This window comes from Eubalaena glacialis, chromosome 13 (genome assembly GCF_028564815.1).
Source record: "Eubalaena glacialis isolate mEubGla1 chromosome 13, mEubGla1.1.hap2.+ XY, whole genome shotgun sequence".
Lineage (NCBI taxonomy): Eukaryota > Metazoa > Chordata > Mammalia > Artiodactyla > Balaenidae > Eubalaena > Eubalaena glacialis.
In genome coordinates this window covers 8,801,214-8,826,387 of record NC_083728.1, presented here as the reverse complement: position 1 = coordinate 8,826,387, position 25,174 = coordinate 8,801,214, and the positions used below count along the sequence as shown (strand labels likewise).

The 25,174-nt window shown below is 42.5% G+C and overlaps 1 long non-coding RNA gene across 6 annotated transcripts; it reads right to left on the bottom strand.

The window, feature by feature from the left end:
- Positions 1–8,335: 8,335 nt before the first annotated feature.
- On the bottom strand, positions 8,336–23,625 carry LOC133103216 (uncharacterized). Of its 6 annotated transcripts, none has more exons than XR_009703221.1 (12): positions 23,422–23,625; positions 22,972–23,086; positions 22,376–22,493; positions 21,942–22,063; positions 19,199–19,334; positions 18,586–18,911; positions 17,710–17,936; positions 17,297–17,357; positions 14,702–14,811; positions 13,929–14,064; positions 12,147–12,201; positions 8,336–9,171 (listed from the first exon to the last, which is right to left on the bottom strand). It is a non-coding gene; the product is annotated as an uncharacterized LOC133103216 (long non-coding RNA). The 6 variants fall into 6 exon arrangements; XR_009703223.1 differs by lacking the exon at positions 23,422–23,625 and adding an exon at positions 19,660–19,830 and having other exon boundaries at positions 22,972–23,313; XR_009703220.1 differs by lacking the exon at positions 23,422–23,625 and having other exon boundaries at positions 17,710–17,959; positions 22,972–23,313.
- Positions 23,626–25,174: the final 1,549 nt, after the last annotated feature.

Below are 25,174 nucleotides of genomic sequence, written 5' to 3'. Positions count from 1 at the left end.
ATTCCACCTTCACTTTTTCCTTCTCTGATGCTCTTCTTTATGTAGATCCGAGTTTCTGGTTTTTTTTCCTTCTCTCTAAAGAACTTTTTTTTTTTAATTTTAAATTTATTTATTTATTTATGGCTGTGTTGGGTCTTCGTTTCTGTGCGAGGGCTTTCTCTAGTTGCGGCAAGTGGGGGCCACTCTTCATCGCGGTGCGCGGGCCTCTCACTATCGCGGCCTCTCTTGTTGCGGAGCACAGGCTCCAGACGCGCAGGCTCAGTAGTTGTGGCTCACTGGCCTAGTTGCTCTGCGGCATGTGGGATCCTCCCAGACCAGGGCTCGAACCCGTGTCCCCTGCATTGGCAGGCAGATTCTCAACCACTGCGCCACCAGGGAAGCCCCATGTTCTTTTAACATGTCTTCCAAGGCTGGTCTGCTGGCAGCAAATCTTCTCAGTTTTTCTTGGTCTGAGAACATCTTCATTTCTCCTTCACTTTTGAAGGATAATTCGCCTGGAACAGAATTCTCAGGTGGTCAGTTTTTTTCTCTCTCAACGCTTTAAGTATTTCCCTCCACTCCTTTTGTGTGTTGGTTTCTGGCAAGTCAGGTGTCATTATTATCTTTGCCCATCAGTAAGGCGATTTCCCTTTCCTTCATGAGTTTTTACTTTATTTTTGATTTTCTGCCATTTAAATATGATATGCCTAGATGTAGTTATACAATATGAAGAAATAAAATGTAGCCTAGACATAGCATTTACCCTGCCTGATGTCTCTGAGCTTCCTGGATCTGTGGTTTAGTGTCTGACATTCGTTTAAGGGAAATTCCCAGTTATAAGTGCTTCAAATATTTCTTCTGTTGCTTTTTCTCTTTCTTCTCCTTCTGGTATTCCCCTTATACATATGTTATACCTTTTGTGGTTCTCCCACAGCCCTTGGAAATTCCATTCTGTTTTTTTCTTTTTTCAGTCTTCATTGTCTATGCTTCTTGGCTTATGAGGATTCTATTGATATATTGTCAAGCTCAAAGATGCTTTCCTCAGCTGTGTCCAGTCTACTAGTAAACCAATTAAAGACAACATTTCTGTTACAGTGCTTCTTATCTCTAGCATTTCCTTTTCATTCTGGTTCTGATGCTTGCCCTCTCTCTCTCCAAACTGTGTTTTTTGCTCTTTAGTATGCCTTGTAATTTTTTGCTTATAGCCTGACATGATGTACCCAGTAAAAGGAACTACTATAGGTTTTTAGTAAGGTGGTGATGAGGTGGGAGGGGAGGGGAAGCGTTTTGTAGTCCTGTGTTTAGCTCTCAGTCTTTTTGCGAGCCTGTGCCTCTGGACTGTGAATCCCCCAATGCTTCTCAGTTCATCTTCCTCACCCCCTAAGGTGGGACAGGTGGCTAGAGTGGGCTGAAGCTGGGTATTTCCCTTCCTCCACGTGGAGAGCTATAGGGGCCTGGAGTTAGGTATTTTCCTTCTCCTAAATCAGTTAAGTTCTTATAAAATCCCAGCAGATGAAGTCCTGGTTAAGTAGTTTCTCCTGAGGGCAGACCTTGTTAAGACGTACAGAGTGGTCTGGCCTATTTCAGAATGCTTCCTTTTCCCCTCCCCTGCTGGAAGAATGAGGGGACTTTTCTCCGATACTCACTGTGAGTACCTGGTCCAGTAAAACAAAGTGTGGGGACCCCCCCCATGACTGGGTACCCCTGGAGTTTTTGACTCTCAGATCTGTCCACAGCAGTCTCCAGCAGTTCATCAGTTTCAATACCGGTTTCCCTATGCTGGCTGGCACTGGCTCCCACCAAGGTTGATGGTCCAGTAAGTGGTGATTTTCTGTATGCAACTGTCTGTCTCCCCGATTTTGGGGCAGTGGTTTGCCCTGTGACCTCATTTCTTTTACTGATCTAAGAAGAGCTGTTAATTGTTTTCAGTTTGTTCAGCTTTTTGCCTGTTTCTTTGATGGAGAGGTGACTTCTAAGCTTCTTACATGATGGACCAGAAACCGGAAGTCTGCCCACCAGTTTTAAGAACCAAAAAAGTGACTGATTGAGAATGTCAAGAATTTTTTTTTCGGGGCGGGGGGGGGTTTATTGGGTTAGAAATGGAAATTTTAGGCTTCTGTTGGAAGTTTCAAAGGTGCCTGAAAGAGAAAGTTTTGAACGATATTCTGGCCACATTCAGGAAATGATGATATTGCAAAGCACATGAGTCCGGGGACCAGCGAAAGGGGAGCTTGAAATCTGCTTCTCTCAACACCCTGTTGTGTGCCCCAGGTCAGTCACTTCCCTTTTCTGAGATTCCTTATCTAAAACTGGGTGTTGGGACATTTACCGGAAGCTGTCGAAGGGATTAGAGGTAATTTGTATAAAGTACACAGTAGAAGGTATATTCCCAGTTATTTTGTACAAAATAGAATAGAAACATTATAGATCATTACAGACATAAAGTTTTTTCTTCCTTTTACTATGGGAAAAAAACCCTGAATGTTCACTTAGCTCTCCAAGGACACAGGAAGAGATTCAAGGTTAACACAATGCAAACCAAGCTAGAGAACGGTATGTGGAAAAGCGAATTTGAGCAACGTAGAAAACACAATTCATTATTCAGATCTGTCCGAAGATTCTGGGCACATGTGGCAAAGTGTAAGAGGGTGAACTTTTCCCTTCGCAGCCTTGTCTTCACTGGGAAGTTTCTCCCTTGAGAGAGTCACTTTATAATATAGTAATTGAGTAGGAAGAGAGAAATCTCTTGCTAAAAGCAGTAAGTGGCTGGGTAGCAAATCAGTTATCAGAAGCATCACTAAAAAAAAAAAAGTCTGTACTACTCAGCACCAGGGTATTCTTTTGTGGCTGGGAGAGTAAACTTATATAAAGCACAAAGGTACCCCCTCCCACTTTGAAAAATCTCCAACTTCTGTTTCCTCTCCACTTTGAGGGAAGTGATACACTAAAATTAAGCGGTGGCTTCTCATCGCGGTTAGCAGCCTACACTTGGAGCCAGTCTGTCCTGGGTTTGCAGCCGGGCTGGCCACCACATGTCCTCATGTAACCTGGGGTGAATTAACCGACTTCTCCAAGCCTCCATTTCTCACCTGTAAAACAGCAGTTGTTGCAAAAATGAAATTCTGATAATCCCTGAAAAGAACTTAGCTCAGTGCTTGTGAAAGTTAGTCATCATGATTTCTAGAAAAGGGCGGCTTCAGGACGTTTTCGGACTCGAAATCCTTCTCTGGAAACAGTGACTCAGAAAGACTTTTGAAATTAAAGGAACAATTTAGAACAGGTTTTAAAAGTTGGGAAAAGATGGCAGTGGGGACGATCAAGAGTAATCTTGCCACCTGGAAGAGAAGGCAACATCCTCCTGTGGTTTTGCTTTCCTAGAATCACTTCTGCTTCTAGCCTGGAAGTGGACAAAGATGGAGAGAGATTGGAGATGAGCAAAATGAAAGCAAAGCAAACTGTTCCATCTTCAAGAAGGGTCCCCAGAGTTATGCAGCTTCCCAGTTCTGGGTGGAACCCAGAAACTATTGCCTCTGAGCAGAGGGCTGGATGAGTCGATGCATGTGAAGCCCTTAACAACAGTGTTGGGCGCCAGGTAAGCCCCGTTTCATACTGTGCTGCTGGGTCTGCTCCCCCTGACACCCACGTTCCCAAGGGGCACAGAGCTACCCTCCAGGGAATCACACTGTTTCTCGATTTCTCAAAAATCATACTCTTTTTATAGATAAAGCACAGAAATATGCACAGTACATGAACAGATATACAGTGTATATGTGGTATTAACATATCATGGGGGGGTAATTACAAAAAACAGTCTAAAAATATTCCTTATAGGGGGGATGCAAATGAGAAACATGTTAAATAACACTGACTAACACTGATATAACGGGCTGGGGGGGATGTGGACGGGGCAGGTACGCAATATAAGACTAAAAATGGCGGGACCTCAGATGGCAGGAAGGTGGTGGTGGGGGGATGGGAGGAGGGATTTCATGTGTGCAGGAAGCACGTTAAAGTGGGAAAGTTCCCCTGAGTGAGCAGCATTACCCTCTTTGCTGCTGCTCCTACTTCCTAGTTGGGAAGGCAGCATTGTGTAAGGAGGAGAGAAGGAACATCTTGGGAATTCTGGCTCTGCCGTTCATTTGCTGTGTGGTCTTGGGCAAACCACTGACCTCTCTGAGCCACATCTATAATGTGGGACTAGCAATATGAGAGTCCAAGTGAAGTACCTGAGGAACAGCAGATGTTTAGTAAATGTGATGTCATTTTTACACCGTCCTCTTTGTCCTGTAAAATGGCAGATGACCCAGTAGTGTTTGAAATTTTCAGGAAGGGAAATCACTTCCTTTGAGGTGAACTCCTATCCATTGACATTTTATTCAAATTTTAGTCCCTCTGTCTTCTTTTTAACCCTCTCTTGCAAAGCTCTGGTTCTTAATTTTCTTTTGAAATTTCCAATAACACATGTATTAGGGATGCATTATTTGCCAAGTATCAAACACATTATTTTATTTAATCCTCACAACAGTCCTATGAAGCCAGCACTTGATATATGTTTTTTTTTAATTCAGCTATTCTAATAGGTTTGTAGTGGTCTCTCATTTTGGTGACTAAAGATGTTGAACATTTTTTCATTTGCTTCTTTGTCATCAGTATATATTTTATTTGTGCTTGTTCAAATCTTTTGCCCACTTAAAAATATTGGGTGGTTTGTTTTCTTATTATCATTATTGTAGTTTGAAAGTTTTCAAACACATTCTGGATACGAATCTTTTGTGTGATATATGATTGATTGGCCAACATTTTCTTCCAGTCTGTGGCTCATCTTTTCATTTTCTCAACAGTGTCTTTCACAGAGCAAATGTTTTAAGTTTCGATGATGTCCAAGGTATCAACATTTTTTTCTGTGGATGAAGGTTTTGGTGTTGTAGCTAATGTTTTTAAACACCATGAGCCAATCAAAATGCATCTGTGGGCCATGTGCATCCTGCGGGCCCCACATTGGGGTGGGATTTTTAGACTAGAAGGAACCTCAGGGGATGTGGAAGCCATGACAACGTGCTTCTCGGGTCTCCTGCAGCAGGGCCTGTAATTGACCGAGGGTCCGGATGCCCTGCTCTGAAATCCACCTTTGTGCCAAGACCACATTTCCCCCAGGTTTCTCCTTACCAGTGACTGCCTGTGACAGGGGTACTAAAGCAGGCTCATTTCTGGGAGACACGTGGCTTTGCCAGAACTTTCTTAGAATTGTGCCACAGACTCAGACTACTCCTACCCACCTGTTCTTTCTTCTTTTCTCCTCTGCGGGGGTTAGACGAGCGTTGTGGTCTAACTCTTCTCCCAGCCTCCTCTGGCTCCTTTATCGTATTCCCATCCTATGGGTTCCCCCCCATGAAATGTCTTGTATGTCTTTTCCCAACTTGGCATCTGCTAATATGACTGCCTCACCTGCCATGCCTGGCAGGTAATATAAATGGGTAAGGTGGTTCAGGTGAGGCCTGAGGTGAATTAAAACCCCACCCCTGTTTCACGAGGACAGCTTGTATCTAATTCTGATTGTTGCCAAGGAGAAAGTGATCCCAGGGCAGAACATCATTAGTTTTTAAGGAGAAAAACTACAAAAAATTATAATCCTTAGTTCACCCCTCTCCTTTGACAGAAGAAATTGAGGCAAGGAAGGGAAATGCCTTTTCTAAGATCACTCATGTAGTGGGTGGCAGAATGTGGCCAGAATCCAGAGATACTAGATCCCGATCCAGCTCTTTCCCTTCTTCCTATTTATTGATTAGGTGGGTCTGTATTCGTCATCTATGGCTGTGTAACAAATCACACACACACACCCACCCCTGCGCCAAATGGCAGCTTATAACAAGGCACGCTTACTGTCTCACAGTTTCTGTGTATTGGAATCTGGATTCTGCTTAGCTGGGTCTCTCACAAGTCTGCATTCAAAGTGTCAGTTTGGGCCAGGGTCTCATCTGAAGGCTCAGTTGAAGAATCTGCCTCCAAGCTCATGTGGCTGTTGGTAGGACTCCTTCCCTCAAGGGCTGTTGGACTGAGGACTTCAGGTCTTTTCTTGCTGTCTGTCAAAGGCCACCCTCAGCTCCTTGCTGCGTGGAGCTTCCCAACATGACAGCTTGCTTGCTTCGTCAAAGTATAAGCTGAGCAGGCGACAGAGAGCGTCTGCTAGCAGAGGTGGAAGTCACAGTCCTTGGTAACCTAATCACGAAGTGATATTCTACCATGTTTATTCCATTTGCTAGACAGTCACTCCAGCCCACACTCCAGGGGACATGAATACAGGGGGCCATGTTCGAATACTTCCTTGGAAATTAGGACACCCCCAGTTGTGTTGGATCTTTCCCCTGTAAACCAAGACACTACTTTCGTGGGGAGAGGTCGGGGATCTGTTATATTAAAATGAAAACAAGTGCTGATGTAATTGCAGGACAAGATTGTGGAGGGAGAACTAGATCAATGTGGACAAGAAGGGAAGCGGTGGCAGGGGGACAGGGCGGAGGTAGAAAAAGAATCTCCAAGTCAGGGCAGCAAAACCCTCTGTTTTCCCCACCAGGCACCCTCACCATGTTCTGTCTTCACTTTGTTCTATGCCATGGGCATGGAAAACGTTGTTAGCAAAATTCAGGACATGGCTTTTGCAGAGATCGTTTGCTCTCAGATTACTACATATTCCTTCTAGTACTGAGAGCGCTCATAATTGTTGAGAAATACGAGGATCAGAACTGTCTCCTTTGCATATAGGGAAGAAGTATGGGACAGTAATGAAAATAATGATCACCACTAATATTCGTCAAGGGCTAGCTGGACAGCCTGCCTGGAGCCCAGCAGCTTTGCCCCATTGAGTCCTCAGAACAATTCTGTGAGGTTGTATTAATATTCTCTCCATTTTACAGAGGAAGAAACTGAGGCTTAGAGAGAGTGGGAGATTTACGTAATGTCACAGCTAGATGGGGCTAGAGCAGGAATTGACCCATGTTTTATTTCACTTCAATATCTACCACTAGAGTATTTCCCAAATTTTATTCATTCATGTATAAACTCTCAGAGTTGCTGCCATATCCAATATCATTTATTCTACTATCACATACAGGATACATTTTACTACTCTCCCCCTAACTTGCAATGATGCAGGCTCTGGGCTATGGCAGAAGTGAGTTTAACCCTGCTCCTATCACCTCTCTGAGCTGCAATTTTCTCATCTCTAAAAGGAGAGCACGGGCTCAACTTGTCTGACAGAGAAGCAGATCATGGGAGTAAATTAGGAGGCACATTGTAGGTGCCCTAGAAATATTTTGCTGAAGGGACCCTCAAGGAATAGGATCTATCTTTATTAACTCTTCTAAAAGATATATACATGGTTAGCATATTTTCAACATCATCATCAATATTAAGGAATTCCTTAGCACTTTCCATGACCTCCGAGAAATTTGCAATTAAGTGTTAAAATCGGCATGTAGATTTAGTGTCCTGCAGTTTGAGACAACATTAAATAGTCTTGTTACTCTATTTGGAGCACATACATTTGCTCTAGCGTTTTTGCTTACTTGAGGGAACCATAATGACAGTATAACATCGTGATTAAGGGTATGGATTTTAAGGTCAATCAGATCTGGTTTTGCTTTCTGATCGCTCCATCCACTGGCTTTGTGACCTTGGCTATCTAAACGTTCTCTGCTTCAGTTTCATTAAATCAGTTGGGAATGCTTTCAGCTGTAAGTAGCAACCACCATAACAAAAAGCCTACAGAGACTTAGGTTGTTTTTCCCCTCACTTAAAAGGAAGTCCAGAGGCAGGAAGTTATGTTTCAGTGGCTCCAGAATGTCAGAGCTTTGCGATTCTCTCTTCTTTACGCTTGCAGGATGCCTAACCGCTTTACTCGCAGGTCAGGGAAAAGGAAGGCAAGTAGAACCAAGGACATCTTTTCCTTTTTGAGACAACAAAGCTGCCCAGAAAACTCCCAGCGATCTCCTTCACCGGCCTGAACTGTGTCACATGGCCAAGTTGCAAGGGAGACCAGGGAAGGCTCCAGAATGGAGGTGGGTGAGGGAGAGGGGGCTGTAGTGGGGATTATGTCAGATAATGCATGTAACTGGAACAGGGAAATGGAGGCTTCATTCCAGTGTCCTGCATTGAGGGAGCTTCACATCAGAGACAGGGCAAAAACCTGGTTTTCTACCAGACTGGAAGCTCCATGCAGGGAGGGTTTTCTGTCTTTCTCGTTTATTATTCTAGCTTGATGCCTAGAACACAGATAACCATATGGTGCTTCTCAGTAAATATTCGATAAATGAATGAATGGGTAGTAATCTGATACATTTATTTGATTTACTGTCATTCATCATTTCCTCAAAAAACATTTATTCATTGCCCCTAAACAAACATCAGAATGTAAGAATCATGAAAACAGGACTTTTGGTGGTGTATTATTTATCTCTTGCTGTGTAACAAACTACCCCAAAACTCAGCAGCTGAAAATAACAAACATTTCTTATCTCACACCGTTTCTGAGGTTAGGAATCACTGAGAGCAGTCTGGACAGGTGGCTCTGGCTCAAGGTTTCTTGTAAGTAGTCACGATATCGTCAGGATGTTGGTCGAGGCCGCCAGCATCTAAAGGCTTGACTGGAGTTGGAGGATCTGCTGCTCAGATGGAGCTCACAGGGCTGCTGGCTGGAGGCCTCAGTTCCTCCCCATGTGGACTTTTCCATAATGCTGCTTGAATGTTCTCAGGACATGGCCGTTGCCTTCCAGAGGGAAAGAGCAAGGAGGAAACCGCAGTGTGTTTTCTGACTAGTCTTGGATGTTGCTCAGTGTCATCTGCACAATATTCTACTCCTTAGAAACAAGTCATGAGGTCCAGCCTGAGCTCAAAGGGAGAGGCTTCTGCCTTTTGAAGGGGGAGTGTCACAGAATATTTTCCCCCAATGTGTTTACACTTTAAAAATTTTTTTTATTGAAGTACAGTTGATTTACAGTGTTTCAGGTGTAGAGCAAAGTGATTCAGTTAGACATATATATATTCTTTTTCAGATTCTTGTAGACATTTTAAAACCACCAGTGTCTATTCCATTCAGTGTTGTATTTCTAGCATCTAGATATGCCTGGCTCCTATAATAGATGCTTAATCAGAGCTGGTTCCAGGTTGGTAGGCCTTGAAGGTTATAAAATTTGGGGGCTTTAAGAGAAAGGATGTAGAAAAGTTATGAAAAAAGTTATAAAAGTTAGTATTTATTTAGAATAAAAGAATATACTACAAATTACCCAATTTTTAAAGCTGAAAATATCACTGACGTCACAAAATCCTCCAAATAACATCTTTATTTTTTATTAACTACCTGACTTTTCCTATTATTATTATTTTTAAAATAAATTTATTTTTATTTATTTATTTTTGGCTGCGTTGGGTCTTCGTTGCTGCACACGGGCTTTCTCTAGTTGCAGCGAGCGGGAGCTACTCTTTGTTGTGGTGCATGTGCTTCTCACTGTGGTGGCTTCTCGTTGTGGAGCACGGGCTTTAGGCACGCGGGCTTCAGTAGTTGTGGCACGTGGGGTCAGTAGTTGTGGCTCGTGGGCTCTAGAGCGCAGGCTCAGGAGTTGTGGTGCACGGGCTTAGTTGCTCTGCGGCATGTGGAATCTTCCCAGACCAGGTCTTGAACCCGTGTCCCCTGTATTGGCAGGCGGATTCTTTTTTTTTTTTTTTAATTTATTTATTTTTTTTTAGCTGTGTTGGGTCTTCGTTTCTGTGCGAGGGCTTTCTCTAGTTGCGGCGAGCGGGGGCCACTCTTCATCGCGGTGCGCGGGCCTCTATCGCGGCCTCTCTTGTTGCGGAGCACAGGCTCCAGACGCGCAGGCTCAGTAGTTGTGGCTCACGGGCCCAGTTGCTCCACGGCATGTGGGATCTTCCCAGACCAGGGCTCGAACCCGTGTCCTGGCAGGCGGATTCTTAACCACCGTGCCACCAGGTAAGTCCCTCGTATTATTTTTTATTAACTACCTGACTTTTCCTGTAATGTGCGTTTCCTGTATATTTTGGCTACACACTCTTGGATTACCTGTTAATATGACAGTGATCTTGGATTATCATTTTCTTTATAGAGAGACTACTAGAAAGAAGATTTAATGTTTCCACCATCAGGATTGATCAAAATTTGTTACTGTCAATTTAGAAAAGTTTCTTTTGGCTTTGCAACACATTATTGGTTAGGTGATGTAAATTTTTAGGATTGTTGTGTCAGATTTGGGAAAACATCTGTCCAGTTTTTTATAATATGACCTGTAAGATTTTAGGCAGTTTGAGTTTTCTAGGGCAGTTATGAATCTCAAATACTCTTTGAATGATGACACCCATTAACTAGTTTGTTGCTTTCCTTTTTGTAAAGATGGAGCATTTCTTTTATGTTATCTTTGTCAATGCCAATATTTCTTCTTCCTGGGTGATCATTATCATTTGCTCCTCTTTAGCAGATTGTAATGGTTAATTTTGTGTGTCAACTTGACTGGATCATGGGTTGCCCAGATGTTGGTTAAATGTTATTTCTGGGAATGGCTGTGAAGGTGTTTCCAGATGAAATTAACATTTGAATCAGTGGACTCAGTAAAGCAGTGCGCCCTCTCCAGTGTGGGTGGGCATCATCCAGTCCATTGAGAGCCTGAATAGAACAAAAAGGCAGAGGAAGGAAGAATTCAGCCCTTCCTGACTCACCGCTTGAGCGGGGACATTGATTTTCTTGCCCTAAGTACTCCTGTTGCTTAGGCCTTTGGACTCAGACTGGAACTACACCACTGGGTCTCCTGGGCTGCCAGATTATAGACAGAAAATTGTGCAACTTTTCAGCCTCCATAATGGCGTGAGTCAATTTCCTAATAATAAATCTCTTCCTATACATACATATCCTGTTGATTCTATTTTTCTGGAGAATCGTGATTAATGGAATGATTTTAAAAAACCAATAGCCTAGTTATTAGTTTTATTCAAAATTATCTCTTTTACTGGTATCACTTATACTTTGACAGGGAACTCACCAGAGTTCCAAGGTCAAGGTGTATCAAATATAAGTTACCTGATATATGGGAAATGCACCAAATTTGACTATCCTATGTGTCTTCACACACATACTTGCTATTTATGGAACTGTCACACTGAAATTTAAATTTCAGAGTCCATATATACAGTTTTGTTGGAACTTAGACATGCTCAGCCATTTACTTACCGTGTACAGCTGCTTTCATGCTGCAGCGTCAGAGGTGAGTAATTGAGATGGAGCCCACAGAGCCGACAAAGCTTAAAGTATTTAGTATTTGGTGCTTTACAAAAAATCTGTTGACCAACCCCTGTCCTATGGAAATGAGCAAGAGGCACACTCACCTTCTTGGCCTCCTGAAGCAATGGCCATTTTTCAGTCCCTAAAATATACCAAACTGTGTACTGACTCGAGACTAACCCCTCCGCTCTTCTCTCTGGAGAACAATCTTCTCTCAGCCATTTTTGGTCTGATCATATTCATCCTTCAAGCAATTTCCCCTACCTAGAGAAGACTTCTCTGGCTACCTGTCTAAAACAGTTTCTATTATTTTATTTTATTTATTTATTTATTTATTTAATTTTTGGTTGTGTTGGGTCTTTGTTGCTGCACGCAGGCTTTCTCTAGTTGTGGCGAACGGGGGCTATTCTTTGTTGCAGTACGCCAGCTTCTCATTGCGGTGGCTTCTCTCATTGCGGAGCACGGGCTCTAGGCGCGTGGGCCTCAGTAGTTGTGGCTCGCGGGCTCTGTAATTGTGGCTCGCAGGCTCTAGAACGCAGGCTCTAGAACACAGGCTCAGTAGTTGTGGCGCACGGGCTTAGTTGCTCCGTGGCATGTGGGATCTTCCCGGACCAGGGCTTGAACCGGTGGCTTCTGCATTGGCAGGCGGATTCTTAACCACTGTGCCAGCAGGGAAGCCCAGTTTCTATTATTCTTAACCCTTGTTTCCTGTTCTTTTCAATCATAGTCCTGCCCATGGTTTGTAATTATTGACTTGTCTTGTTCATTAAGGTTGCTGCCCCTTTTACTCTGCAAATTCCCTGTCAACATGTCTGTCTTCCCAGGGTGGGTAAGAGTGTGAGCTCTGAAACCAGACAGCCTAGGTTTGAATCCCAGCTTTGTCACTTACAAGTTGTGGAAGCTTGGGTAAGTCACTTATATTCTTGCTTCTTCCATTTTCTCATCTGCAACATAGGGGTAATCATAGTAACTACGTAGTAAACATAGTAAGTACTACATTAAGTTTTGAGGATTAAATAAGTTGTAGATAAAGCATTAAGAAGGAAGCAGCAAAGGAAACCATAAACAAAACGAAAAGACAACCTACGGGCTGGGAGAATATATTCGCCAACAATGCGACCGACAAGGGCTTAATTTCCAAAATATACAAACAGCTCATACAACTCAATATCAAAACAAACAACCCAATCAAAAAATGGGCAGAAGACTTAAATAGACATTTCTCCAAAGAAGACATACATATGGCCAACAGGCACATGAAAAGGTGCTTAACATTGCTAATTATTAAAGAAATGCAAATCAAAGCCACAGTGAGGTATCACCTCACACGGTCAGTATGGCCACATCAAAAAGTCTACAAATAATAAATGCCAGAGAGGGTGTGGAGAAAAGGGAACCCTCCTACACTGTTGGTAAGAATGTAAATTGGTGCAGCCACTGTGGAAAAGAGTTTGGAGGTTCCTTAAAAAAACTAAAAGTAGAGTTACTATATGATCCAGCAGTCTCACTCCTGGGCATATATCAGAAAAAGATGAAAACTCTAATTCAAAAAGATAATGCACCCCAGCGTTCATAGCAGTACTATTTGCAATAGCAAAGACATGGAAGCAACCACAGTGTCCATTGACAGATGAATGGATAGATAAAGAAGATGTGGCATATATATATATATATATATATATATATGTATATATACACACACACACACAATGGACTATTATTCAGCTATCAAAAAGAATGAAATAATGCCATTTGCAGCAATGTGGTGGACTTAGAGATTATCATACTATGTGAAGTAAGTCAGAGAAAGACAAATACCATATGATATCACGTATATGTGAAATCTAAAAAAAATAATATAAATGAACTTATTTACGAAACAGAAATAGACTCACAGACATAAAAAAACAATCTTATGGTTGCCAAAGGGGAAAGGGAGGGGAAGAAGGATAAATTAGGAGTTTGGGATTAACAGATACGCACTACTATATATAAAATAAACAACAAGGACCTACTGTATAGCACAGGGAACTATATTCAACATCTTGTAATAACCTATAATGGAAAAGAATCTGAAAAAGAAATATATGTGTGTGTGTGTATGTATATATATCTCTGAATCACTTTGTTGTACACCTGAAACTAACACAACATTGTAAATCAATTATACTTCAAAAAAAAAAAATACTAGTTAAAAAAACAAAAAACAAAACCCAGTACCTGGTAAGCAATTGATAAGGGTTAGCTATTAATACTTAGTACTGTATCTTCAGGGTTGAACACAAGAGTACAACCAGTATCTCTTTGAGTGAACAAAGTTTTTGGAATGAAGCGTTTGTGGAAATGAAGGCTTTATCTAGTGCCTCATACCTCTTATTTTTTAACCATATGCTGTTTCATTTAAACATTATGGACCTCAAGTTTCATTTAGTCCATGAAAGACCATAACTGACCTTGATTTACATAACAAATCAGTAAGGCAAGTGTTTGAAGCATTTTTTTAAATTACTTTTTTTTGGGGGGGTGGTAATTTAGTATCTGTCATGGTATGCCCACGGACAGATTAAGACCTGTAAGTATTATGAGGCCTACATCAGTCAGCTATTGCCATGCTAATGTCATGTAACAAATCACCCAAAGCTCAGTGGCTTAAAACAACAATTAATCTCACAAAAGCATCTTCAAGTTGGCTGGTTTTCAGATGATCTAGACTGTCTGGGCTGGGCTTCAAGGTGTGGGTTGCATCAAGGTCTGCTCTAGGTGTCTCTCATCCTCCTTGAATGAACAGGCATGTTCTTCTCACGGCACTGTTGGACATGCAAAAAAAAGAGCGAGACCCGCGGTGTAAACACGTTCTAAGGCTTTGCTTGCATCCTGCTTGCTAACAGCCTATTACCAACAAAGTCACATGACTGAGTCCAAATCAGTGGGTCAGGGAAGTATATTCCATCCAAAGCAGGCATGGGAGAGGTGTATTTCCTGAACAATAATACACACTATCCCAAGACCCATAACCAAATAAAAGTTAAAAATCAAACTAAAATGAAAAGTTATATTTTTCAAAGAGACAAAAACATGTACATGTCAAAAATAGCTTTTCTGAATTTTCTGGTTGTCTCCTTTGGTGGGCAAGAGGGGTTGTAATGGTGTCCCTGCTTTTCTGGTCCTTTAAGTGTGTGTCTAGTCTTCATTTGGGGCCAGCCAGCACTGATGACTACTCCTTTTTGTATCCAAGTGCCCAGCACTTGGTAGGTATTTGACATAGTTTGTTGAACGCAGTTGTTGAATTCTATAAATGTATGGCAATTGCATCAGTGCATGATAGCTCTATTTGCTATACAGAAATTCAGGAGCATTGTAGGTATTGCACGTTTCTACATCAAAGCTTTAAAAGTAGTTATGGGGTGTGGAGGTGCACACAACTTCTAACACTGCTGTGCATACCTTGGAGGCCTCCAAGCAAGTCGTTGCCTCTGGGTTTCCTGTTTCTCTGTTTCGCCTGCAATGGAAAAGCATCGCTTTCTCATCTGATGTTGCCCAAGGGAAATGTGTGCCTGGAAGATAAACAACAGAGAGGAGAGTGTAAACAAGTAAATAAACAGTTCAATGAATATAAGATAAAACATGAATTAGGGCTTCCCTGGTGGCACAGTGGTTAGGAATCCACCTGCCAATGCAGAGGACACGGGTTCAAGCCCTGGTCCGGGAAGATCCCACATGCTGTGGAGCAACTAAGCCCGTGTGCCACAACTACTGAGCCTGTGCTCTAGAGCCCGGGAGCCACAACTACTGAGCCCGCATGCCTAGAGCCCCTGCTCCGCAACAAGAGAAGCCACCGCAAAGAGAAGCCCACGCACCGCAACGAAGAGTAGCCCCCGCTGGCTGCAACTAGAGAAAGCCCGCACGCAGCAACGAAGACCCAACGCAGCCAAAAAAAAAAAAAAAAGCCTCGAATTAAAGCCAGCTTTCAGAACCTCACATTTTCCTTTCATCTACTGTTTATTCAGTAATTGCACAATTACAACTTGCATAAATGATTTTATATACCTAGTAGTCTATAAATATCTCCAGTATATATATGTTTGTAGATAAGGAGGGCAGGGACGATCATGATTGAACAAACATGTTCTGACATAGAAATAACCTTGCAAATATTACGATGTTCAGATTCTACCAATGCTAGTTTTTCCTGACCCGGGGAACTCAGTGTTATGAATTTTATTAATAACTACCTTTGAGAGACTAACAAATGCCACACATTGGGGTGAGATATCTCTATATATTATTATTTTTAACCCATGTAACAGCACTGCCATATTAGAACATATTCCTATAGTAAAGAAGGGAACACAGAGATGCAGTAAGTAGTTTGAGCCTGTATTTGAGCTCTAACATGCTTCACTAGAAAATCAGGCTGTTTTGAAAGTTGACTACCCACGTGTGTACAGGGAGGGCCAGTTGAGGACAAGCAAGCGTGGCATATAGATATCCATGTGACTGTCGCATCTTATTTCTTGCACCAGGATTAACGGAACAGAACACCCAGTGTGGAAAGCCACCTCAGGGCCACCCTGCAAATATTTGTATACCTCCCCACCATTCTGTTTTCCTTCAGTTATGTAGTGCAGAGCTTCTTTATGAGATGACTAAGATAGGCATGGTAAACATGTCACCCGGATTGTCAGATGCCTCTGGTTTGGAAATGTTCACTCAGAGCCATCAGTGAAGCCCAGGGATGACATCTTACAAGCTGGTGATAAAGCTTCAAGTAGCTTCCACTGTGAGAAGGGCTTAATTATGTGTGATTTTTCAAGCAGTATCTGTAGATTATACAGATGTCTCCTTTCTGTCTGGTGTGTGCCTTGTACTAGCACCCTTATTGAATCATGACTGCTAGCTCTCCTTGGTTGTGAATTAGGGCCCCAGGAGCCTCCAGTCAGGTTTAGCCATTGTCCTCACAAAGCTCATTATTGCTCTTTTGGTTGAAATTTGAGGGGCAGAACAACCATTAGGTAAGTATGCAACGTCAGGGGAGCAATTTGGTTTGAGAAGTCTCAGAAACGGCCTTTAAAAAAAAAAAAAAAAAACCTTCTAGGGCATTTCTTTTTTGAAAAAATAAGTTGAGTATCTTTGTTTAAAAAAAAAAAAAAAGGAGGGTTTCTGCCTTTGCAGTTAAGAGCAATCCTTAGAAGGCATCCAAAAAAAAAAAGTTGGCTCTGTTTTCTGAATTGCTAGTTGGGAGAACAAAAGCAGCAAGGGAAAGTTTGACTTGACTTCCTCTGCAATTTGTTTATATCATCGGAGCAGAAAGAATCTCAGGGCTCAGCTCGCCACTTCCTGAATAAAGAGAGAAAAATGCCCAGAGTGCTGGATTCATTGAGAAGTGCAGAGCGGTCAGCAGAAATCCTGACCGACTGAGGGGCCCAGAGGGCAAAGGAAGAACGTTTCTCCATTCAGCTACGATCTAAGATAACTGCGAAGTCCCCGGTCACCAAATACTCCCCCATCCCTCCCAGTGGCCACAGAGAGGCCAGCTGGGAGGAAGGTGCAGGCTTCCCTGGCTTGTTGCTATGGAGTCGGCTTCATCCAAGACAGTACTGTCAATCAATCCAATTCAAAGACAGCAGTGGCAGCAATGGAACTGCATTGAAATTACAAATATTTACGTGAAAAAAAAATGTCCAAATCAGATGTAACTGAGATGATAAGGTTCTGTTTACTTCTCTAGGTAGTAGCCGGGAAACAGCCAAACCAGTTAGGTAGGAAATATTCTTTTTTTGGTCAGGTATGTACTGAATCACTGGCAGCAAACTTCAGGGATTTTTAGGAGAGAAGATTTCTTTCTCTCTAGGTTCTCCTGGGCAGAGTGCCTGTATTCCTTCCCCTCCACACACACACTTTTTAAAAGCAATTTGAGGCCAGCTGAGCTCATTTTGATTATTGCTGTTAGTTTCCTGCCACTTGTCTTTGTAGGCTGGAGTGAGGCCGAAGGATTTAGATGAAAAACATCAGGCTGCTCTCCTCTTTGAGAAATCTTACCTGTGTGGTTTCCTAGCTTGCCTTTTCGTAACTTACTCGGTTGAGGTCTGCCATGGCTGGCCTATTTATTAAAGAGAAATTTGAAATCAGTGGGTGAAAGGGCTAAGAAAGAGAAAAATACAGTTGAGCAGTGAATGTACTTGGCTGAGTACCCTTATGGGAGACTGATTTCATTGGCCTTTGGAACACTGGAGGGGATTGCAAAACATGCAGCTAGAACAGAGAGAGAGAATGCAGATAGAAGGGGGGGGGCAGAATGGGGAGACAAAGAGGGTTTCCCTTTCCTTAGAAAGGGGGGATCATCCTTACTAAAGTGCGTTTCTTGGGGCAGCTCAGAAGCAGGAGAAAATGCCAGGTAATAAGGCTGGTGGCCATTTGAATAATGAATAGTATAACACGCAGTGATTTCAAACCTCACAGTTTGTCATTGGAAGTTTTTCTTCCCATTTGGAGGGCAGGTTTCCATCAATTCTCTTGTCTAATTCCTGCTTCCTGCCAAGCTGCTGCTGTTTTCAAGAAAACACTTGGGTCATCGTTTGAGAGCTTCAAAAATCTCAGTGTTCAATTAGCCTCCTTTTGAATCCCTTCTGACGGTTGGTTAAATATGGGTCCAAAGTCCTTTCTGTGAGTAGGGCGGATCCTGGGGTGAGGAAACTTAATTTTCTGAGTGTTAAGAAACAAAAATAATGTTTTAACAGCCCATTACTAGAAAACTTGGAAATTGCATTCTTCTAGTCTGTTCTGTTCAATTCCATTTTATGGACCTCTGAACATTTCATAGTACAAAGGGCTATTATATAGAAAGGACACTCGGATATTCTTCTTAAAGGTTCCCTTCCCTACTTTCATAGCATGTTTACAAGGTTACTAAGTATGCTTTCTCATCACTGTATTTTAAATGGCTCGACTATTACTCCCACGTTTGAGAATCATTGAAACTGCCTGAATGGAACCGGGATATCCTTTGTTCCCCATTGATTTGGAAACAAAAGACACAGGAAAAAAAGTTTATTTTGCTGCTGAATGCCATATGCAGATGAACGCATTGTCGATTAAATTAAACCAAGGATCTGAAGACTTTTTCAAGCCTTAGAAAGAATGTTCTTATAGTTACGGTACATGTTAGAATTTGCCCTCCAGTTTTCATTTATTCCATTGTGCTTGTGTCTAACGTGGGGTTATTTAAGTCACACACCCAAGTCTTCAGGAATAATAAAGCGTAATCAATAGAGGAGAATCAGCATCAAAAAAGACAAAAGTTGCTATGTTGTTTCGTAGGTGGGAAATACCAGATGGACAAAAGTAGGCAGTGCCCTCCATTCATTTTCTCCCTTCTCCATCTTTTCCAGTTTCTCTAGACCCGAGATTCTCATCTTCGGCACTGTTGACATTTGGACTGGGTCATTCTGCGTTGCAGGGGGCTGTCCTGTGCGTTGTGGGGTGTCTGCCAGCTTCATGGGCCTAGACCCCAGATGCTGGCGGCACCCCTCCACGGTCATGACAGGCAACCTCGGCTCCTGTAGCTGCCACATGTCCCCTAGAAGGGGGGTGGGGAGAACGTTTGGATCGCCTCAGGTTGAGAACCACTGTTCTAGAGCAACCCACACACAGAATCCTGTTTGAAGGAGGAAGAGAAGATTAACTTCGTGTTCGGCCAGCGACAGTGAAAATCACTGGTTACAAAGCAGTTATTTTAATCAATTCATAGAGTTAGATCTCAAAATATGAGAGAGCAAGAGAAGGAATCAAAGGACTCAGACAACTTAATAGCCAGCCCTTCATTTTACAGGTGGGGACCACAGCAGGAAGTGCATCCCAGCGTACACAGCTAGGTGGTGAGCTAAGGCTAGTTATTGTTAGCTTTTTTTCTTGTTATTTCAAGTAGTTCATGGATTCACTTACCTATCATTGTGCCCCTCCTACTGGGAAGCATCTCAGAGTAGACGGGAAACAACGCATCTCAGGATCCTTTTCCTTATGACCGTGAAGTAATTAATATTCGCTAATTTAATTTTCAGTGGCTAGAAATGGGCATGTACTACAGTAATAAAATACACATTTTATGAGTTGCTGTTAGAATAATAAAAATGTAATGATAATATGGTTAAAGAAGTTTAAAACACGTCTTAATAAAGATGTATCTCTATTTCACTAGGATGTATAGTTCGTATCAACTATTTTTATTAAATATCGAAAAAGAGAAGCAGTGCCCAGAACCACATAATCTGAGTCCTGTATATGCAATAATAAAGCTATCAGTGTTCATTTTTAGTATTTTTTTTTAAGTTTTAAATTATGAAGTGTTTTGAACGCTGTGACTAGTGGACAGAATAAATGGTACAATAGTCAGTACATGTACTTACTGCTAAGATTTACTGGTTTCCAGCTCTCCCATTTCAGAGCCTTTACTGGTCCTTCTGGCAATCATTTATCTGCATGGCTCATTCCTTCCTTCCCTCATCCAGGCTGAAATGGCACCTTCTCAGACAGGCCTCCCAATCTTTCTTTATAGTGATACAACTACAGAGTGTATTCTATATGATGAACAGAGGGCACTATCCGTCACTTGCCAGCCAGCCCTGCTTTAATTTTTCTTTATAGTACATATTATGTATAAATAACGTGTTTGGTTTACTTATTTGTCTGTTTCCTCCAACTAGAATCTAGCCTGACGCCCTGATGGCTTTGTTTCATCTAGTAGTGCTCAGAACAATGCCTACCTAGTACACAGTAGGCGCTCAGTAAATATCTGTTGAATGAAAGTGTTGTCCGGGCAAACTGTGGGCACGAGCAGGCTGGTAACAATTTAGTGTGGGTTGATGAAGTCTTGCACTCTTGTAAATGACCTTTGTCTTCTCAAGTGTAATATTTAATATTTAATTGGTTTGGCATGACAAGTTAAATATTGCAAGCAGTTAATCATTTATTCATTTTAAATAACAGGTTGTTTTTTAATAGAAGTCTAATGAAGAAAATAATAATGGACTCCCAGCCTACTGATCAGAGAAGCCTACTGATATTTAAACAGCAAAACAAAAGTACATGCTTATAGTTAGAAACTTGAAATTGCATAGAAAAGTTACAGAATAAGAAGTAGAAGACATTCCCTATCTACAAAAAGAAACACTTGTAACCAATTTCTCATGAATTGTTCCAGAAAATTTCTCTATGCCTATAGGTATACATTTACTAGCAAAATATACCTTAAGTTGCTTTAAATGCGCACACACGCATGCATACACACATAGCAGAATGGTTTCTTTAACCCTTGCACAGTTTGTACTTAGATATTTATTTGCTCAACTATGTGTTGAACATCTCTCTTCCATCCAACTGTACCTGCCTATCCACCATTCTATCCCCCGTGCCTGGCACACAGCAAGCCTCATTACCTGTTTGTTGAACAATTGGTTAAACTGGTACACACTCTTCAACAGCAGGTGCTATGCTTTTATTAATGTACCGTGGCCAAAACACGATTCTTACGCCATTAGTGAAGTTCTTTAGGATTTGTATTCAATGAACATTTATAAATTTTTAAAAATTGTTAGCATTCTAGGTGTTCTCATGTGAATTAGCTCATGCAGTCCTCAGGCAAATCTCCTAAAGTGATTATTTTCATTTCTGTTTTTCAAATGAGAAAGACTCAGATATCAAAACCAAACTATAGATGAAGATGTAATATTAGGAAAAAGTTCTAGGCCTCCATGCCCTATTTATATTTCTAGGTAACTTCATTTTTTTTTTTTTAAACCAATCTCAGCAGTCAGAATGCTGTGAACGTTTGAGCTGAGCTCTAAATACCAAATATTTCTGTATAGTCTGTCATGTCACAAAGATACATTTCAAGTCTCTCTAATTAGCCCAGCAGATGAAACAAAGATCTGAAGACGTACTAAACACTAACAAAACAAACAAGCAAACAGAAAATTCCTCTAACAACACAAGAGAAACTTCTTGACAGTGTAAAAAATGAATCCACCTGGCTTCTAAGAAGCAGGCCAGAGCAGCTCAGAATCAAAACACAGGAAGTAAGTTGTAAATGGCAGAATGAATAAAACAACTATTTTGGGGGTGAAACAGAATCTGCTCTCTGCACCTTAGATGTCACCTTTCAAAGTGAGGAGGGAGCACGTGGGGTCAAAATGTTCACCCAGGGGCTCCGTTTTCGAAACCACCAGTATACAACTCGGTAAAGTAAAAAACCATCGAATTACATGGTTAAAAATGGGTGAATTTTATGGCATGTAAATCATATCTCAAGGTGTTTGTTAAAAAAAAAAAAAAAAAGAGCCAAATTAACAGTTAAAAGTTGTTTTATCTTGCCAGCGGGCAGCCAGTACAGATTCAGGTGTCTCTGTGTGTGTGTGTGTGTGTGTGTGTGTGTGTGTGTGTGTGTGTGTGTGTGCGCGCGCGCGCGGTGCGCTGTGGTCTGTGAGTTCAGGTCTCGTGCGTGTGTGTGTGTGTGTGTGTGTGTGTGTGTGTGGATACTGTGGTCTGTGAGTCCAGTATGTGGGGACTCAAAGGTTACTGTTTAATATTATGTAGAAAACGTGCAGAGCCAAGGAGGTGAAAACAGTTCTCTCATAAAAAGACCATGGGGCTGGGGGGCTCCTGAGAAGTCAAAGTAGTTGAAAAGATGAACCTTTTGTCCTGGAGGTGTCATCACGTCCTCCTACTGGGGCGAAACCACAGAGCATAAAGCTTGCCTCCCGCTTGCCGCTTCCCTGTTGATTCTGTTCCCTCGTAATAGCAGCCTTGTTCCGTCTGCCGGGATTCAGAGATTTATGGAGGCAGAGTGTGAGGGGAATTATTTCCAAAAGAAATAATCGCAGGAACAGTGAGACGGAAGGAGGAGGAGAGAGAGAGAGAGGGAGGGAGAGAGAAACAGAAACAGAAGAGCGATTAATTTCCAGGACAGAATAAAATTGGCTATCATGTCATTAAAGTGTTAAAACACTGCCAGCACTATAAACTGACAGCGATGCCTTATGAAGAGCTTTCTGTTGGGACGGGACGAGTGAAATGAAACTCAGAGGGGAAGGGGAAGGGGATGGGTGGGGAGGAGGACCTGCTCACCGCCAGGGCTGTGCAGTTAAACCTCAGGTCGTGGTTTGATGCCCTTCTGACTCGCGGAGACAAAGGCCACCTGCCAGCCTGGGGTCAGGCGAGACCTCACACTCCACGTGAGCACCTCCTGTGGGAAGAAGGAGAAAAAGACGCATGAGCAAACATCAAAATTACTGACGACAAAAGAAAACAAAGCCTTACTCAGTCTAAAAAACCAAGTGAGGTTATTTTTCTGAGAATTACGTAAGCAAATGCCCCACGCTTACCTCTGATTATTATCTCTTAATCATAGGTTTAAAAATGTCGGTAAAACTATGTCAGACTAGGACAGAGGTTACTTTGGGGAAAGAAGAATGATTAGGAGAGGACACGGGGACTTTCAGGGTGCTGATTTCCCGGATATGTGACAACTTTGGGAAAATTCATCAAGCTGGATATTTCCAATTTGCGATTATGTATATTTTACTAACATTAAAAAAATGCCAGTATGATCTCCCTGTACCTCCTTCCTCATTCATTTCAAAGTTGATGTGACCAAAGAGAGCTTGGATCCTCCTCTAGCTGTGTTGCCCCCACTTAGCTCATGGTAGCCTTCAACGACTTACCCCAAGACTTCAGCAGCATCCTGGATTCTTCTTTCATCCTGCTGGCTCTACCTCCAAAGCAGATCCCGTATCTCTCTGATTTCCTCCATCTCCACTGGCCTTCCAAGTCAGCATCCTGTTTGGCTAGACAGCGGTTAATGGACTGCTAATCAGGTTTCCTGCTCCCTCTCGTGCTAATCCAGTCTCCAAAGTTACCTTTTTTAAAAATGGAAATCAGGTGACCACATCCTCAAAGTCCCCCAACAGCTTCCCGTCACATGTAAAGTTAAGACCCAGCTGTGGGTAAGCCTTCTGGAGTTGCTTTCCTTCTATTCCTCTAACTCACTAAGCTCATTCCTTTCTCCGGGACTTGGCTTTGCTGTCCCTGTCCTGGGTCTCAGCTCTCCCGTCACCTGCCCACCGAGGCCGCCCCCAATCAACTATGACAGTCACCACTCCCCATCACATTACCGTTGCGACACCTGGCACTATATGACAGGTTAGGTTGTCTCTTAGTTGTGTTGACGGGATTTCTCCCTCACTAGGATATAGGTTCCCAGAGAGGCAAGGACTGTGTCTGTCCTGTCAGTATCTCCCCTTGGATGTTATAAAAATAGTCTGAAACATCACATGCCTGAAACCCAGCTCCTGGAATTCTCCCTCCCCACCACCACCACCTCCCTCCAACCTGCTTTCCTCATAGTACTCTGCTCGTGGCAACTCTGTTCATTCAGTGACTCAGGCCAGAAATATTGGAGTCACCCCTGACACCCCTTTCTCCCCTCACATCCCACCTTCAATCCATCAGCACTTCCTGGTGCCCTTACCTTCACAGAGCCTGACAACTCATCTACCACGTGCTGCCCCTGCCCTGGTGCAGGAAGAAAAAGGGTTCCTGGAGCTGCCTAACCACCCCCTACATCTCCCTGGGCCCCCCCTTTCCATTTAGTCTCCAGAGTCGGGTTATTTGAAAATAATTTTTTTTTTTTTTTAGCCGCTCTGCACGGCTTGTGGAATCTTTAGTTCCCTGACAAAGGATTGAACCCAGGCCCTTGGCAGTGAGAGTGGAGTCCTAACCACTGGACCACCAGGGAATTGCATCGAAAATAATTTTAAATCCCACATCTCTTTCCAGATGTGTCTTTCCAATGACTCCCCATCTCAGAGCAAAATCTAAAGTCCTTTGGTGACCACGCATCTGCTCCCCTGACTGCCTCACTCACCCAACCACCCTCTTTCCCTTGCTTTCTCCACTGTGGCCACACTAACCAAGGACACACCCCCTCAGACCTTTGCACCTGCTGCTCTTTCTGGAATTGTCCCCCAGGTGCCCCTCACTTGTGTTCCCTCACTTGTCGGGGTCTCTGCCCAAGGAGGCTTTCTCCAGCATCTCTCTTCAAAATTGCCCCCATCCTGACCCTCCCTATTTCTCTCCTCTACTTATTTTTCTCCAAAGCACTTAAGGCTCCACAGACTTATGTCATATTTATGTATTCATTGATGGTCCCTTCCCCCTAAGTTCCATGAGGGTGGAGATTTTTGTCTCTTGTCATGGCTGTGTCCTCATTGCCCACATTTGTGCCTGGCAGATAGTAAACACTTACAGGTTATTAATTATTAATTGAATGAAAAGTACATGCTAAAGATTTAAGTCCTCATATAGTGAGTGAATGAATGATAATTAATAGAACATTGCTGAAGTCATTAAATCAACAAAGATATACAGAGTTTCTGTTGTGGGTCTGAAACCAATCTAACCTGTTCTACAGTAGTATATACAACAGACAAGATCTCTGGTCACCTGGAACTCGCAGTCTACTTGGGGAAAGCAACTGATCCAACAACTGCAAAAAACATCTCATTACAAACTTGGTATTGCTGGGAAGAAAGAGGACCTTCTGAGATCATAGCTCCATTAGAGAGAACTGGGAAGGCTTCCTCAGAGGAGGTGACATTTGAGCTGAGATGAGAAAGTTTGGGTGTACAGGGAAGTGGGGGACTGGGGAGAGCATTTGTGGCAGAAGAAAATTCCAGTACAAAGCCCCCCCCCCCACCCCCAGACTTTTAATCCAATGGGTATGGATTAATCAATTACATCTTACTGTTTCCAAGATCCTAGTGAGCCTTGGTATTTGGTTTCTGATATTTACTATTAAGTTCATTTTTTAGCTGCCAATATTAGTGATGGTTGTGATTCTTTTCCTGATGGAGGTGGGAACCACCT